The sequence below is a fragment of the Peromyscus californicus genome, unplaced genomic scaffold, assembly GCF_007827085.1.
Source record: "Peromyscus californicus insignis strain IS unplaced genomic scaffold, ASM782708v3 Scaffold_21__1_contigs__length_65335640, whole genome shotgun sequence".
Classification (NCBI taxonomy): Eukaryota; Metazoa; Chordata; class Mammalia; order Rodentia; family Cricetidae; genus Peromyscus; species Peromyscus californicus.
Window position 1 is genome coordinate 2,072,897 of NW_026294514.1, and position 18,373 is coordinate 2,091,269.

Below are 18,373 nucleotides of genomic sequence, written 5' to 3' on the forward strand. Positions count from 1 at the left end.
AAGGCCACACCTCCTAACCCTTCCCAAACAGTTCCACCAACTGTGTAGAACAAGTACTCAAACATATGAGCCTACAGGGATCATTCTTATGCAAATAGGCTTGTGGCCATGTCATACTGCAAAATGTCTTTAGTCCAACTTCAAAAGACTCATAGTCTTTCACAGTCTCAACAGAGTTTAAAAGTCCAGAGTCTCTTCTGAGACTCAAGGAAATCTTTTATTGTATCTCTGATAAAATCAAAAGACAAATTACATATTTCCAATTTACAATGGCACAGGCTATATATTACCATTCCAAAAGGGAGGAATGGGGGCATAATGAGGAAATACTGGACCAAAGCAAGATAAAACCTAGCAGGACACTCCCCTTGGCAGATTTCTCATGGCTCTGGCACTTCTAACATCTTGGGTCTGCAACACAATCCAGGCTCCACTTTCACAGCTTCATGCAGTGGCCTCTCAGGACCTCCAAACTGGAACTCCCCTGCCATATACCTGGCCTCAATGGCTCTTTTTAACAGCAGAGGAAGATTCCACTGTGGTGATATGTTGTGTACCCTAATATATTTACTTGAGGACAGAGCCAGCCACTAGATTAGACATAGAGGTCAGGCAATGGTAGCACACACACCTTTAATCCCAGGAAGTAATATGGCAGGGCAGAGAAGGGCATATAAGGCATGAGGAAACAGGAACTCACTGTCTTTAAGTTGAAGATTTCATAGTGGTAAGAACTAGTCGCTGGCTGTTCTGCTTCTCTGATCTTTCAACTTTCACCCTGATATCTGGCTCTGGGTTTTTTTTATTAAAAGACCATCTAAGATTGGAACATTCCACAGCCCCTATACTCGTGAACCCTTCATGATTCTAAAGTCAGAACTACGTGGAAGACGCTGCCAAGTTTGATAGCCCAGTGGGTGAGCCCTGGCTCCCCTGTGAGTGAGCCCTGGCTCCTCCGCGGGTGAACCCTGGCTCCCCTGTGGGTGAACCCTGGCTCCTCCGAGGGTGAACCCTGGCTCCTCTACGGGTGAATCCTGGCTACTCCGAGGGTGAGCCCTGGCTACTCCGTGGGTGAGCCCTGGCTCCCCTGTGAGTGAGCCCTGGCTCCTCCGAGGGTGAACCCTGGCTCCCCTGTGGGTGAGCCCTGCCTCCCCTGTAGGTGAACCCTGGCTCCTCCGAGGGTGAACCCTGGCTCCCCTGTAGGTGAGCCCTGCCTCCCCTGTAGGTGAACCCTGGCTCCTCCACGGGTGAGCCCTGGCTCCCCTGTAGGTGAGCCCTGGCTCCCCTGAGTCACACGTGCAGCAGCTTTGACTTGTTTCCTTTTAGAAGCGGAAGATTCCTCAGGCCTTTTCTTTTTACAGTTTGGGATCTTCGTTGGGTGGAGTCTTGCCCTGGGGGTTCCCCTCCTTTCATTCCACTTCAGAGCAGGCCTTTCCTTCACTTTTCATCTCTTTCAGCACAATGGCTCCTATAGTACATTGTTATGTGAACCTATGGGAGTCTGTTAAAGGATCTCAGGAGTTTACTCAGATATAGAAAGGGGATAATACACTCACAGACACAGAATAAAGTAAAGGCCACTGCTTATCCAGCTGTCTTTGTCCTCTGTTCTGCCCAGAGGTTTTGGGAACCAAAGCCATTGGCTGAACGGATGGAATTCCCACAACATTACATTTCCTGGTGCTATTTTTCTTCTCAAACTACACATTTTGTGGTGTTTATTATTGTTATTCCACTTGATCTTCTTCATTGTGTATCTGCAGAAGAGTGATTACTAATAACCAATAATAAAGAGTGATTAATAATACTAATAACCAAGTAAGAACAGTCAATATGGGGCTGTCTTGAAATCTCCTTGGCCAAAGAAACTTGTTTGTTCCTTTTCAATTTAGCTTCTGGTGGATTCTTAGGATAAGGGCCAAAGGCAGCCACATTCTTTGCCAAAGTATTACGAGAATGGTCTCTAGGCCGGTTGCTAATATTGTTCCCCTCTGCAACCTCTTGCGCTGGGCTCCAGAGTTCCAATTGCTCTTAGCACTGCTGCCTTCCAAGCTCCTAACGAGATGGCCCACTAAGTTCTGCTTACAGTGTCCAACTGCTTTCCCACTCCAAAGTCCCAAAGTCTTCCACATTCCTCCAAAAACCAGGATGGTCAGGCCTATCACAGTAATAGCCCACCTCCGGTATCAATTTCTGACTTAGTTACTTTTCTATGGCTGTGATTAGACACCATGACCAATTTATATAAGAAGGAGTTCATTTAGGGCTTAGAGTTTCAGGGTTAGGGTTAGGGATAGAATTTAGGGTGAAGCTGTTGTGCCCATGCCCCGAGACCCCTGAGCAAGATCACCACAGAGCCGATTTCTGATGCAAACATGCATAAGCCCGGCTTGGTCTGTGTCCAACATGCCAACACAGTGGGTGGAGGAGGAGGGCCCTGAGCTCCCAGAGTGAGAGATTTTTAAAGGGAAAAACCGAAAGCAGGGTGGTACAAGCCTTGGTGTCATAGGATTGGGTAAGGGTAACCTTTGAATTTACTGGTTGGGGTCCAAAGGAATTTTCAACAACAATGGTTATCAAAGAATGTTTGGAGCCCACAGATGCTGTCCAAGGACATTTAGGACCAGCAGATGTTGTTTATCAAAATTACTCATTGGCCAGCAGCCTACCCACCCTGGTGGGGTCACCTTGACCAGGGCCCTGGCTGGCTGTTTATGATTTCTTTTGAGGCTATTCTTTTGAGGTGTTTACTGGAACTTAGTTCAGCTTCTGACCAAGCGCTGTTAGAAATGAAGTTTTTCTTTAAAATGGAGTTTGTCTTGCTCTCTCAGAGCAAAGGCACAGCAGCAGGAAGAGTTTGGAGCCTACATCTTGGTCTGCCAGTAGGAGGCAGAGAGAGAGAGAGAAGTGGGGGAGGGAGGGAAGGAGGGAGGGGGGAGGGAGGGAAGGAGGGAGGGAAAGAGAGAGAGAAAGAGAGAGACTAAGAATAACACCAATCTTTTGAAACCTCAAAGCTACCTCTAGTGGCACATCTCCTCTAACAAAGCCACATCTCCTAATCCTTCTCAAACAGTTCCACCAACTGGAGAATAAATATTAGAGCACACAAGCCTATGGGGGCCACTCTCATTCAAGCCACTACACCTCCCAGGAATAAGCACTTGCTACCACCATACCCTTTGTGATGGCTATTCTGGGTTGTCAACTTGACTACATCTGAAATTAACTAAAACCCCAGTGAATGGGTATACCTGTGAGAAATTGTTCTTAATCATTTGAAGTGGGAAGATCCACCCTAAATCCAGAGGTGTAAAGATCCACCTTAAATCTGGACCACACCTTCAGGTGGCAGCCTATATAAAGGTCAACCTGTGGATCAAGACCCGTCTAGGGGTATAATGACCCTGATCACCTAAAACCATCAGGAAACACAGATACTTACATTACCATTCATAACAGTAGCAAAATTACAGTTATGAAGTAACAATAAAAATCATTTTGTGGTTGGGGGTCATCACAACATGAGGAACTGCATTAAAGTTTGCAGCATTAGGAAGGTTGAGAATCACTGACATAGGAGGAAGCTCTTTGCCCTTGCCTGCTTGCCCTAACTCTCCCTGGCAGTTTCATTCCTTCACTGGTATTAGAGACTTCGTTAGGATTCCAGTGTATACTGAAGACCAGCTGAGACATCTAGCCTCATGGACTGAATACCTACTGGATTCTTGGACTTTCTGTTGGTAGACAGTCATTGTTGAACTAGCTGAACCACAGCCTGTAAGCCATTCTAACAAATACCAAGTGTGTGTGTGTGTGTGTGTGTGTGTGTGTGTGTGTGTGTGTGTGTGTTCATTCTACAAATTTTGTTCCTCTAGGGAACCCAGACTAAAACAACCCTCAAGGGAAAGACAAATCCAAACAGAGTTTCTGAATTCAAAGCAACAGGCAGTGAGATTAATTTCATTTAAATTCATCTCCTCGATAACAAGAACAAATTCCTGTTGTGTGACTCATTAAATTAACCACTGTTCAATTACAACTTAGTAAAGAATTACTGAGGAAGAGATGGAAAAGGGGGAGAAAAGAGAGGCATATCTAGTATTTCCATAGAATTAAATACCCACTTGTCCTAGATGTGTTCTTAAAGTGATTCAACACATTTGACCTATTGAAAGTGTAGTTTTGTTTTTGAGATTGAGTTTTTATAAATATTTATAGATATGTAGCACTTTATTGGTCTCAAGATCTCCAAAACGAGTTTCACTACTTCAATTAAAAACTTTTGCTAAGCACAGTGGCACATGCATTTATTCCAACACTTGAGAGGCATAAGCAGGTGGATCTCTGAGTTCAAGGCCAGCCTGGTCTACAAATCAAGTTTCAGGACAGCCAGGGCTACACAGAGAAACCCTCTCTTGAACAAAATGTTTACTGTATCAGAGATTTAATCATAAATTTATTAACTTTGAACCTGAATGAGGATCTGAGTATTATAATAATAATAATGATGATGATGATAATGATAATAATAATAATAATAAATACAATATGAACAATGTATTCCCTTTGGAAAACATGAAATAAAACTAAAAAAAATAAAGTTGTTTCAAAGCATTTAACTTTTTGGTTAAAAATAGCCATTAATAGATACTAACATGATAAATTTAACTGGACTAGGTAAATCTAATGTAAGTAATTATGAAACTATATTTATTTAAATCTATAAACGATATTTATTAAAATCTATATGCCAGGCCTTTAGTAGGTACTAGATACATAGCAATGAACTAAATCTGTGTAAATCTCTGCCATGCAAAAGTCCCATTCGTGGCTGGGAAGTTAAGCAAAATGAATAAAGCACGCAGCAGAATCTGTTACTAAAGTGATCAGAATTATACAAAGAAAATGAAACAAAGAAGGCCATGATCAGTAAGACCCCAATGGAAATTATGTGAGTGAGGCCATCAATGAGTCTATCCACACACCCACATCTTCTAAAAATTTAGACCAAAGTGATTTTAAGTTTATTAAAACAACAAGGCATAATATTTCACAGGTAAAAGTGAATTTTCTGAGTGATGCCCAGTGGAGGCATCACACTCTTTGTCCCATTGACAAATGCCATCAAAGTCCCGAGAAGCTTCCCTAGACTCCCCAGCTCTCAGAACTAATGGTCCCTGCCCTCTCTACAGTTTTCTCATTGACCTGGCTTCTGTGACACACCGTGATTGCTTTTCCTAGTCAATTCTAGGCACCTTGAGACTTTATTTGTCCTACATCCACCTGCAGGAAGCACAAGGATTTATTGTCTTAGACAGGATTTTTCCCCTAAACATCACAGATGTATGTGTCTAAGTAGTTAACAAACATCTCAGTGGGCAAAGCCAGGTCCTGGTGCCCATTAAGGAAAACTGAAGTTGACCAGACGACTTCTAAATGAGAGCTCAGCTACTCTCATCTGCTAAGATCCCAAGGGTTTCTTCATAGCCTACAGGGGGAAAGTGCAAGCAAGGAGTGAGGATATATACTTGTAATTGCATCACGTGAGAAACTGAAGCAGGAGGATTGCTGCAAGTTTGAAGGTAGGGTTGTCTGCATAGTGTATACCGGGTCAGCCAGAGCTGCATAGGAAGCCTTCAGTTTGTGACAGGAGGATAGATACTGGAGAAAATATTATTAAGATTAACATATGCCAGGTGGCAGTGGTGCACACCTTTAATCCCAGCACTCGAGTGGCAGAGCCAGGAGGATCTCTGTGAGTTTGAGGCCAGCCTGGGCTACAGAGCGGGGTCCAGGATGGGCACCAAAACTACACAGAGAAACCCTGTCTTGAAAAAAAAAATTAACATATAAAGGAAGCTAGTTAGCAGAGAAAGTCTGGAAACCCTTCCCCATGTACGCTCCCTACAACAAACAGAGCATGGTCAAGAAAAGCTCACTGCTATAGTAATGTGTTAGAGCTGCTACTGTATAAATATCCCATAAAGGGTTATGGGGCTCCTAGGACAGGGCTGTTTTGTCTTTAAAAAGACTTACTAGTTTACTCCCATTCTTGGGAATGTTTCCCCATCTTAATAATCTGTCTCTATCTCTACTTCTTACCATCTGTCCCAGTCCCAATTCATCACTCTAGGATGCTAGAACCTGGGTATCAAGAGGTATCCCTGGGACTCTGAAGTGGGTGCCTTTGGACTCAGATCTGTGCCTGTTACTTTCAAACCCCTATAACACCTAGCTCTCATCTACTCCCCTGTCTCCTTCCAGCCACTCCTAACTCCCCTACTCCAATCTGCACACATGCTAACTGCCTCAACAGCCATGCTTCTGATCATGTGCAGAGGCTGTTTCCTGCTTAGGACTTCATTCCCTTTCTGGGTCTGGTAAATTCCACTATGTTTCCCCTGAAAAGCTCTCTCTGATTTCCTTAGGAAGCCATTCTCTGAGCTCCCACATTTCCACATCTTGGTTATAATATGTATTACACTACAGAATTTACTGTTGCCTTGTCTGGTTCTCCAGTTGATGGAGAATTCTTTGTGAGTTGTATTTGATTTTGGTTTGGTTTTGTTTGTTTGGGGGGGGGGGGGGTTGTCACTACCTGGCCTAGGCTGGCCTTTATCCCCCTGACTTGTCCTCGTTTGTGCTGAGATCACAGGCATGTGTCACCATGCCCAGCTGGGAAATTTCCTTGAAAGTATAGAACGTGTTTGTAGCCTGGTGGGTGGGAACGGTGCCAAGGATGTAGTAGTTACATAAGAAGTCTCAATCGAATAGGTTCAAAGTACTTGCTAAAGAACAGTCGGTGAGATGCTTACCAAAAAGCACGTCTCCTGTGTACTTTTTTTGTACATATTTTCTACTTATCCTGCAGATTGGATAAATAGCTCACTTTGTAAAGGTATACTGTTGTTAGATAATCACATCATATGTAAGAAACAACAATCTTGGAAGCCCTTGGTGACAGAACATGTGTATCATAAGCTCTCACTTCATGTGGGCTTAAAATTGGCAGTGAGATGGTTAAGTGGCTTTTAATTGGGGCTTATTTTCCCCTTTGGTGAAACATGGCAGTGTTCAGGACCACTTTGAGTTGTAATAACTCGGAGTATGAAATTGCTACTGGCATCGGGTGGGTGCAGGTAATGGGTGCAGTGGGGCATTTACAAAGCTCAGGGCCACTGCCACAACGGCTCCTGATGTTGATGGCCAATATTAAAAATCACTTACCACACAGCAAATCTTAAGCCAGCCTGGTCTTCAGAGTGAATTCCAGATCAGCCAGGGGCTACATCAGGCCTGCTGAGAGTGTAGGAGAGGTGGGTCTTAACCCAGCTGTTTCCCTCAGAAGCATGTTTCACCAGTCACTGTAATGACATTGAGAGGTAGAAAGTTGTGCTAGGCTCTGATGTAGATATGACCACCCCACTAGTCACCTTCTAGGAATGTCCAGCTTCTAAAGGAACCTATAAAGAACTGAACTCTGAACTAAGGGAAACAGCAATCTCAAGAAACAAGGGCTGGGTTTTTTTGTGTCTGCTTTGATCCCTAGTAATTTAAGCTCTGCTAAAACAATCAAATGATAATAAACATAATCTCATGAACATTAGATAAGTTATTAAAAAGCATTAATGAAATTATTAGCATTGATAAAAATGGCTTTGAAAGAGTCATTTGGCCACTTCAACAGTAAGATTACCAACCTTTGTGACATTTTAGGACTGCATGTAAGAATCAGCTTGTTTAACAAATCATAGTGGTATGTGCCTGTAATTTCAGCACTAAAGAGCTGAGGCAGAAGGATTATGAGTCTGAGGGCAGCCTGGGCTACATAGTGAGAACAAAAACTAAGCCAAACCAAACCAAAACAGTAGGTCAGCTTAAGAAAATCAAGAAATGTATCAAACAGAGTCATGAACTGTGAAAGTATTCTGCATGACACTTTAGCCAAGCCTGTACCCAGACCCGAGAGTTCTTAGCAAGACTGTGGTGGGGGCAGCAATACTCCACGTCTACCCACTGCTCCTGTGCTACACTGGCATCATGGCACGAGGCATGTGTCTCCTTCCACCTCCAGCTGCTTAATGACAATACGGTGATGGCCCAGCAGCCACCTTAGCTTTCTCATTTCCTTTCATCCCTGATTGTGTTGTTGTTTGTTTGGGTTTGGGGTATTGTTGCTGTTTTTTTTTTTTTTTTTAGTTAGACTTTACTTTGACCTTTTTCATTGTGTACAATAGCCATCGTACATCACACTGTTCCATAAAGAGATTTTCATCCAAGTATGCAATGTGATTTGAACACATTTCCCCTCACAGTTCCGTGAGACAAGGTCTTACCATGTGTTCTGGACTGACCTCAAAGTCATGATCCTCCTGACTCAGCCTCTCAAGTGCTGGGATTACTGGTATGTGCCACTTTGCCTTACTTTTAAAGCCACTGCCTTAATGAAGGCTCTTAGCTTTTCAGCCTAGATTACTGTAACCTTGGGGGGGTTCTTTAGTGTCTCCTTAAGTCACTCATGTTTTTACATGATGATGTAATAACCATAACCACATAATAATAATGATGATGGCAATTCTAGACTGATGTAGCTTGAGGGTTGTTAGCTTGAGTTTAGAAGCTAGATTGCCTGGATTTCAAGCACTTAAGCGCATTAATGCATTTAATCCTCCTAACAACTGTGACTCTCCCTATGCTACAGATGAGAAAACTCAAGTGCATAAGTCAGAAACCATTTGCACTGGGCCATGGTTTGGTCTCAGCCTGGCTCTGTGCTCTAAGACCTTGACCTCTGTCCTACACTGCTTGTCCTTTGGCTGTCACTCAGTACTGGTGTGTCCTACATCCATACCCGAGACAGTCTCCATCACTGAGTCTAACGCACCAAACCCATATTCTCAGGGTCACTTTTGCATGTTAAGGGGGCTAATTGTCTGTATTTTAATTAAAATGTGGTGGTTAGACTTGTGTAATTGTTCTAAGGTAGTCCCGTTTGTTTATATTTTGTCTCTTCACTTAGTTAACATTTAATGTTTAAGCTTGACTTTTCCACATGCAGAAGGGAGAAGGAATAAACTTGAATTGTCGATCAAGAATTTCCAGCTTTGTTCATTAGTTTGTGATTTGTTCGTCTTAGGTAGCATATGCAATTTTTATAGGCAAGTCAACTGACTTAGGCAATGAGTGGATTCAGGAATGTGCATCCATTTACCCGGGAATAATAGTAGCAGTAATATATATCATTAATGCATCAAGTTGACCATATAGTATAGTAGTTAAAAGACAACTCCCTAGATTCAAAATGCTTGAATCCCTGTCCACTGTTTATCATTAGGAGAATTAACTTTTCAGAAACCCAATTATTTGATCTGTGATGTGTACCTAATGAAGGAAATCATCTTCTACCAGACTATCAGACTTCTGACAGGATTAAGGAGAAAGTAAATATAATCTAATTAGTATAATATTATACATATTAAGTGATCTAAAAGCTATATAGCTATTTTTGAGTGCCCTATTCTATGCCCAGGAGGACTTGAAGAGGCTCATAGTGAAAAAGATGATATCTCTAGGACCCTCATCTTAAGCCTTGATACGACTATCAGGATGATATCTTAAATGCCACCTGGACGGGTAGATGAACAAAAATGGTATTACCACAAAAATACACTGCAGAATGTGAATTTAAAATGTATAAAGTCCCAGTTTATTTCCTCCCTCATCCTTGCTTTCTCTGCCAAGTCCCTCACTATCATGCAAGGTATTCAGCTGTGTTTCTTTCCCTTTTTACTAACACCACCTTATTCCTACTCATCGCAAGAGCCCATTCCAGAACCACTGTAATGTTCCTCCTTGAATGATGATCCAAGAAAGACACACATAAATCCTTATTTTCTGAAGGAACATATTTAAATTTCACTATGTGACATTCAAGGTGCTTCCCAGGTCATTTCTCTCTACTCCTTGTCTCTCCTCCCTCCATTAAATGCTCCACTCTCCTACATTTTGCTGAGTAGAAGCCTGCTTCTTCATGTCTCTTACTCTATGGCTTCCTTGTTTGTTAATGCCTTTCTTTGTGTCTGTCTAGATCTTGTCCACCCTGAGACCTGAGTCTGTCAAAGTTCCTGTAAAAAATCCCTATCTAACTCTTGTAGCCTTATCAAGGTTTTCCTGTCAATGATGCTCACAGTCCCGGCGGTCTATCATAAAACTGCCTTGCACTTCATTTTAACTGTGGTGGCTGCTGGAGTCTGTTTCTCAAGAGTTGTCACTCTGTTGCCTGGCGTTCCGTGTCTTACCCTTCTGTGCTGTGCTCAGACAGTCATCAATGTATTCTTACCCATGGACTGCTTAGGATCCTTTACTGCTGCAGGAAGAATCAGAACTCTTCAGAGAAATAAACGCCTCCGATCTTATCCTAGTATCTGGGCCTCCACCCAATGTGAGATCACTGTTCATTTCTGCTTGAAGACACCATTGCCAGCACACTGCCAACTCATTTCTAAATGGGCCCTGTACTGGTCCTTGCCTTTCAAGTCTTCATTCTCCTTCACTTATCAGCACACCTTGACTTACTTCTGCACCCTGGTCGTTGACACTGGCCTCCTTCCTTGGGTGTGAACCCAAATCATTTCACTGAGGTTGGCGCTTTATGGCCTTTTTACTGGCACCTGGAGATGGAAATTATGACATCATCTAAGCCAATGATCCCCAAACATAACAGGATAAGATCGCTTACGTGCTTATTAAAAATTCCAGTTTCTGGATCCTGTTCCAAGCCTATCACACCAGAATATCCCAAATAAAAGCCTAGAAATCAGGATGATTAGCAAGCATCCCAAGGAGATTCTTCTGATCAGATGAGACACCTGGCAATGTTCACCAACTGATTTGATGGACCAGTCTGTTTCCACTGCCTATCAGAACATCTGTGTTTGGAGGAAAGGGATCATTGATTTTAGTGGCTTAGCATTATAATTTATTAACTTCTATTTTCAAAGTGTCAGTATAAGTACTGACAGACCGCTAATATAGAACAACCTGCTTAGGACCTCTGAACTTTAATTTCATAAAATAATAATAATAATAATATAATAATAATATGTGGTGGTTTGAATGAGAACAGTTGATGGAACTGTTCAGGAAGGAATAGGAGGTGTGTGTCACTAAGGATAGGTTTTGGGGTTTCAAAATCTCAGGCCATTTCTACTTAGCATGCTCCCCCCCCCCCACTCTCTCTCTCTGCCTCGTGGTTGCTGTCCCAACATGTAAATTCTCAGGCGCTGCTTCAGTACCAGGCCTGCCTGCTGCCAAGCTCCCCACCATGATGGTCATGAACTGAAAGCCAGCCCCTGATTAAACACTTTCTTTTGTAAGTCACTTTGGTCATGGTCTTCACATCAATAGAAAAATAGCCAAGACAGAAAATGAGGGAAGGATGGAGAAAGGAATGGAGGAGGGGAGAGCCGTAACAAATCTTTAGTTCTTCTTTATGAATTCCCACTAGAATAACTTTAAGGACTTTTAGAAAAATTACCGCTGCTAGTTGCATTTCATGTTGCTGTGGTAAAATGCCTGGCAGAAAAAACTCACATGAGGACAATCTTATTTTGGTTAATGGTGTCAGAGGGCACAAGCCCATGATAGTGAAGAAGGCATGAAAAAGTGACAGCACATTACAGAAGGAGGAATCAGCGGAGAAGGAGACCAGAAGCAGAATCTTGAGCTGTAACATCCGCAGGTCTGCCCTCAGTGACCCACCTCTGAGAGCCAGGCCTCACAGTCTCCCCAGACAGCAGCACCAGCTAGGGATACAATGTTGAAACACATGAGCCTGTGCAAACATCACAGCAACCATAACATTCTCAAAGGTCGTAGTTTAATTGGGCCAGACACACTACTGAAGTTAAAATAAAGGGAACCAGTGACTGTTGCCTTCAAATTGATAACTTTGATTTAATATTATGTCATTTAAAAACCTTGTGCCAATGGTAGGCATTTTATGTTATTTATAAAATTTATGATGATGATGATGATGATGATGATGATGATGATGTGTATGTGTGTATATGTTGTTGGTGGTGGTGGTAATTAAATGTACAGTCTCACAGTAGGTGAACACTCTACCGCAGAGCTATACTCCCAACCCTCCACTCTTTCTCAACATAGTTTCATTACATATTTGTTACTTAGAAGAGTGGATGAATAATCTCAACAATTTATGAGTTATCACAACTGTGTAAAAATATTCTATAGTGTAATAAGGTCTTTCAAAATCTGTAGCTCAAAGAGATGTGTGAAAATGAGTTGCTAATTAAACGAAAAAAAATGGATGTGTATTTACCCATTCCTTTGGTACTTCAATTATTATTTACTGCTGAGTGCTTGCTATCTAGACGTCCTTGTGTTAATTGCTAGGAATACATCCATACATCGACAACACAGTCCAAACGCTCTTGGAAAGACGAACATTGCATCACTGTTACACCTGTGCTAAGGACTGCAAAGGAATAAGGAAAATTGTAGAAACATATGAAGGACTTGACCTCTTCTGCTCCAAAAAGACATGGAGGAGGAAGTAATGTTAACAATGAAACCGGAAGAACGAACTGGGATTAAGTAGGTGTGGAGGGCACAAGGTCCTTGTGCTCACAGATAGCATTAGGGAAACCAGAAATGTTAAACATACAGGCTTTTCTCCTCAACAGAAGAGATTTATACCTGTTTCTGCCCGGAAATCTGGGAATGGATGTAGCTAATAACCTAGTGATCTTGGCTATGCGTAGGTCCAGGCTTCACCCAAATCCTCCACACTATCATGCTTATCCCATATCCTTCTTCCCTAGACCTGTATCCTGAGCACTGTTTCTCTGTCAATAGATCCCACTCTGTGGAAGAGGTCACAGGTACTTTGCAAATGAGTTCAGATGTAGTTATGCCTTTAACTTTATTGTGATAATTGTCACAAGGAAACTTTTTTCCAAAGTTGTACTGTGTTTAAATGTGTCAAAAACAAATGGTTTAGGGTCAGACTCTAGAAGTGTGAGCCAGCACTGGCTAACTAAGTCATGCTGAACCTGTTTCCTTCTTGCCTCACAGAGACTGTTACTCTGCCAGCCACGGTGTTTGCAGAGACCTCCCCACAAGCATGAATGTTGGGCTTCATTAGAATGGAGAAAGCCAAAATAACCTGAACCTGTACATGAGAGGGAAAGTGGAACACATGAGGGCTGATAGGACCAAGTAAGAGAGTTTAGAATTGACTTTGAGAGCACTGGGAAGCTAATAAATATATTAAGCAGGGTGCTGAAATGATATGACCTACATACTTACAAGTCTGCATCCCATAGTGCTTGGGGTACAGAGATCCCTTAGTGGATGCAAAAAAAAAAAAAAAAAAAAACAGTTATTGAGATAGTCAGGGAAAAGATGATGGCCTAAAGTGATAAATGGAAGCAGAGATGGGTAAAGGTTAAAAAAAAAACTCAAGGTATATGAAGAAATTCAGAAGTTTTATGTTTGGTAGGCTATGAGGAGAGGACGTAGTGAGGCAAGGTTCCAGCACAAAGTGGGCAGAAGCTATGTTAGCTGCCGATAAGAAACCCAAAGGAAGAGCAATTCAGGGCAGAGCTTTGGACCACTAGTAAGTTGCCCAATTAGATGTCTTAAGTACAGTGAATATGAACTTAAAACAGAAAGTTAGTCTACAGTTGCAGGCAAAGTTCTCCAGCATGTAGATGATAAGAGAAGTCACAAGATGCAGATCAGTCACTCACTGCTGGAGGTTCTGAAAGGTTCTCAGGGTCATGTGTTCACTGTGCTCAAGAGGCCCACATTCCAATAAAAACACCTATGCATGTGCCAGGCCAGAACTTTAGCTCAGCTGACATGGAAAACTATTAAGATAAAAGCGCTAGTGAAAGAAACCCACCCTGGCCCTGAACCCAGAGCCAGTGAAAGAAACACACCCTGGCCCTGAAATCAGAGCCAAAGAAACATACTTTGTCCCTAGAATCAAAGCTGTAACACTGGCATTTTTGGTTCCCAAACCCAAGATAGCCTCCCTTCATAGCTGTGCTCTCCCCTTGGAGTCTGAGCCAGACTGGGACCCTATCTCTTATCTCCAGTCCATCTGCAACAGACTCACCTTTCAGCTACCGATAATCAGCATCCCATCCAACAGTGGCAATTAGGTGAGGTCCCCCTTTGGTAGGTGGAAATGTTTCCCTGGGTCTGAGGAAGTGTCCATTGAGTGTCCAGCACCCCTCTAGTACTCTTGCAAGTGGAGGAACCCCAGCCATGATCTTTAAGTTCAGAGCTGGCCCTCTTCACCCGACCACACTCCCTGACCCTTGGAGCTGCAATCAGGCAGTTTCCTTAGGCCCAGTTGGGTTATAGGATCCCTTCCTGTCCTCTCCTCCTGTCTTCCCCACAAAAAGGAGCCACAAAAGCTTCCTTTTCCAGTCCTTTCCTCTGGATGAGACCCTCCCCCTAGAGCTCAATTTTCTCTCACCTCTACAGAAACCCTGGTATCAGGGACCCAAGTCACTTCACTGGCTTAGCTTAATTGCTCCAAGCCAAATGTCACTACCATCCCTTATCCCTCTCACATTCCCCTCACATTCAGACTGCTTTAACTCCTCAGGAACACACCTTGTGGGCACCCTGGATTCTGCAGACTGCAATAATACCATTACCCTTGGTACTATCATTCAGCCCCTATGTCCAAACATTCACAATGCCTCTGTTCTCTATGGAACTCAAGTTTATCACTGCTTACCCGTTAGGTGGTCTGGGACTTTTGCCCTGTTGTTCCTGTTTCCTAAATTAGGGGTTGTACCTGGTGAAAAACCCTTGCCAACTCCCAAGTTCATAGCAGCATGGCATTACAAATGAGCCATCCAAATAATGCCCTTTCTAGCAGCTCTGGGCAGGTATAGCCACTGGAATAGCAGGACCAACTACTTCCCTAGCTATTACCATCGGCTTTCCGCACAATTCATTCAGGATTTCCAACGGGTAGCTCAGACCATCCTTACCCTTCAGGGGCAAATAGACTCGCTGGCCACCATAGTAGTACAAAATCAGAGAGGATTAGACTTACTCACAGCAGGGAGAGATGATCTTTATCTCTTTCTTGGGGAAGAATCTAGCTTCTATGTCAACCAATCAGGTGAAGTGAAAGATAAGATCCAACAACTCTAAATGGATCTTCAAAACCAGAAACAGCTTGATACCTCTAGCCACTGGATTACTGATACTCAGATATGGAACTGGATGCCACCCTTCTTATCCCCTCTTTTCTTCCTTTTCTTAGCCCTACTAATTGTCTTATAAACCTCTTGTCTAGATTTCTTCAACAGGTCTAGAAGATTTCTAACCAGACTTTTAACCAATTACTAGTACAGGATTACCAGCCCCTAGCTATGAAGCCAGGACCTGCAGCACCTGGCATCCTGAGGATGAAGATCAAGATTGTCCCAAGTATCTTGATGACCCAATTCAACAGGAAGTAGTCTAATGATAATGTCACCCCCCTTTCCAACTTCCTGGTTGTTTATTAATAAACAAAAAAAAAAAAACCCTACACTGGAAATTCTTATTGTCTATACTCTACTTCCTTTTCTGCCCTCTGGAGATTCATCTGACTACTTAACATCAAACAAGAAATTCATCTAAAAATTAACTAGCCAGTACTTTGTCTCAGATTAAATAGCCAAGCCAGGTGTAGTGGCACATTCCTGTAGTCTTAGCATGGGGGAGACAAAGGCAGGAAGACAATGTGTGTTTGAGGTCAGCCTGGGGTATAGTGAGTACTAGGCTAGCTAAGGCTATATGATAAAACTAATGTCTCAACACACACACACACACACACACACACACACACACACACACACACACACACACACACACACACGGCTAGAGTGGTGGCTCAAGGACCCAAGTTTGATTCCTAGAGCCCACATTGGGTAGCTCACAACCACCTGTAACTCCAGCTCCAGACTTTCTCTTCTTCCAGACTCAGGGGTTTATGTCCCTGTGTGTGTGTGTGTGTGTGTGTGTCTGTGTGTGTGTCTCTCTCTATGTCTATGGCTGTGTGTCTGTATGTGTCTATATCTGTGTGTATGTGCCTCTGTGTGTGTTCACATGTGTCTATGTCTGTGCATGTGTCTGTGTCTAATGTGTTTCTGTGTGTGTCTGTCTATCTATGTGTGTATACATAAATAAAATACACATTTAACACACACAGACTTCAACAAAGAGCATCTCTTAACATGCAAAAAAGGGTTCACTTAGAATTTTAAAGCATATTCCTAGTTGAACTATATTCACATTGATATCACATTCTTTTCAGTACTGAACAGACCTTCAGGGAGCAGATGGTAGGTTTTTCCAATCAGCTTCCTGATGTGAACTTTACAGTCCACAGGGCTGTGACCACAAAGCCCAAGGTCTGTTAGATCTGTGCCATATGTAAATAAGTCCACAGTCTAAGGGGATCTCAGGACATGATTTGCTTTTCAATGTACTTTGTAGCTTAAATTAGCATTGCATTCAGCAGCTAAGCTTTCTGTTTGAACATTCACTTTAACATCACAGATAATCACCCACTGCCCTAGGAAGCAGGGACTGACATTGGAGAGATACCACCTTCCTTCAATCACCCTCCCCCCTCCCTCCATTTTCTTTCTGTCCCTCATGTTCCCTTCCACTCTTCCTTCCCTCTCTTGGTTCCTTTCCTTTCCTTTTTTTCCTTCCATCTTTCCTTCATGCTCCAAATAGTTTCTTCTTCCAGGCTTTTATGGAATGAGACAGGTTGTGTATATAAAATCTGAAGAGCACATACAATGTCAAGTGTCTTGTTTTTGCAAAGCACTCCAACAGAGCCACACCATTAATACTAGAAAGGGCAGCAGTCTGCAGACCCTGGTATCCAGTTTGCTCATTTGCAGGACAAGGCAGACAGTATTCTCTCCGGTGATGTGCTGATGTGGTCACTCCCAGACTATTTCCAGGTTTGTTTGGCTGTGATTCTAGATTTCACAAAGCAAGGGCAGACACTCTTGTGTTATTAAGTGTGCATGCCTACACCTGTACAACCAGCACAGTTACCCACTGAAACGTGACAATCAAGATCCTTAAATATATCAAATCTGAATTGTGATATGCTTGAAATATAAAATGTATATGGACTTTGAAGACAGTATTAAAGCATGTAAAACACTCCTAGAAAATACCACTACTGATTTTTATATGGATTACATGATGAAACAATGCTTTGGATATATTAGCTGAAATGAAGGATATTTTTGTAATTTATTTTACCTGGGTCTACTAACCTGTTGACTAGTAGACAAAGAAATTAAAGAAACCACAATCATTATTCTCCTTGATATAAATATATGCCTAGGATTAGGGATGTGTGTGTGTATGTGTGTGTGTGTGTGTATGTGTGTGTGTGTGTAGTGTGTAGTGTACACTCAATCCTGTAACCCTGTTACAGTAGAAGTAACTGTAAGTATTGTTAGAACATTGCTGACTGTATTACTACAGAGAGCTATGAACCACAATGTCTAAGGGAAACTAAAAAGTGGTGCAGCAACATCAGCAGTTGTCATTTGGTATTTGTTTGACAAGATTTCTAGAAACTAGGCAAAATGTGTAAGAGAATGTCCCCTTGTGTGTGTGCGCAGCAAAACCAGCAATTTTTAAGGATTCCTGTTTTAATGCAAGGACTTAAAGTGTGAGTCCATCAAGGACAGTCGCTTCTGTAGCGGCTTTGCTTTGGTGCTTCCTGACCGGCTTCTTTTCCTGACCGCCTGGCTGTACACACATCAGCTCTGTTGGCCTGCTCAAAGAGTCAACTGTTGTTTCACAGATTCTATTTTTATAGCATTAGTTATTTCCTATCTTCTGCATTATTTTGCTTGCTTTCCTAGTTTAAGGTGTAAGCTAAGAATCAGACTTGCTCTTTCATCTTTCTCTTTCACGTTTAGTACTATAAATTGTCCTCCACTGTCTCCGTTCTTGATTCTACAGGAGCCATAGGCTCTTGAGAACTGATGCTTACACCTGAGCATGACTGTAACTACTGTGAAGCATCCAACCACTGGGCAGGTGCATTCTGACCTTCCTCACTGTGTCCATCAGAGGCTGCAGCACACCCCTCTGCTTCAGTCTCCTCTCCACCGTCTCTCTTTGCCTCTGGCCCAGCAAGTTCAGCCTCTGGCCTACAGTACACATAACTAGGTAGGATCCCTATCTCATTTAAAAAATTGAGACTCTCTAACAGATCAGTGGCCTTGTGTCAAAAACTTTTGATGCCATCCATCAGTCAAAAGGAACAGGGTCCTTTGCAGGCTGAGCAAGGTAG

The 18,373-nt window shown here is 42.6% G+C and overlaps 1 long non-coding RNA gene across 4 annotated transcripts in view; it reads right to left on the bottom strand.

Annotated features, from left to right (window-relative positions):
- Nucleotides 1-18,373, bottom strand: part of LOC128117480 (uncharacterized) — a 44,529-nt gene that overhangs the window by 15,929 nt on the left and 10,227 nt on the right. For all 4 annotated transcript variants that reach the window (XR_008220819.1, XR_008220818.1, XR_008220821.1 and 1 more), the window contains exon 2: nt 7,228-7,364. This is a non-coding gene — a long non-coding RNA (uncharacterized LOC128117480). The remainder of the gene's footprint in view (nt 1-7,227; nt 7,365-18,373) is intronic.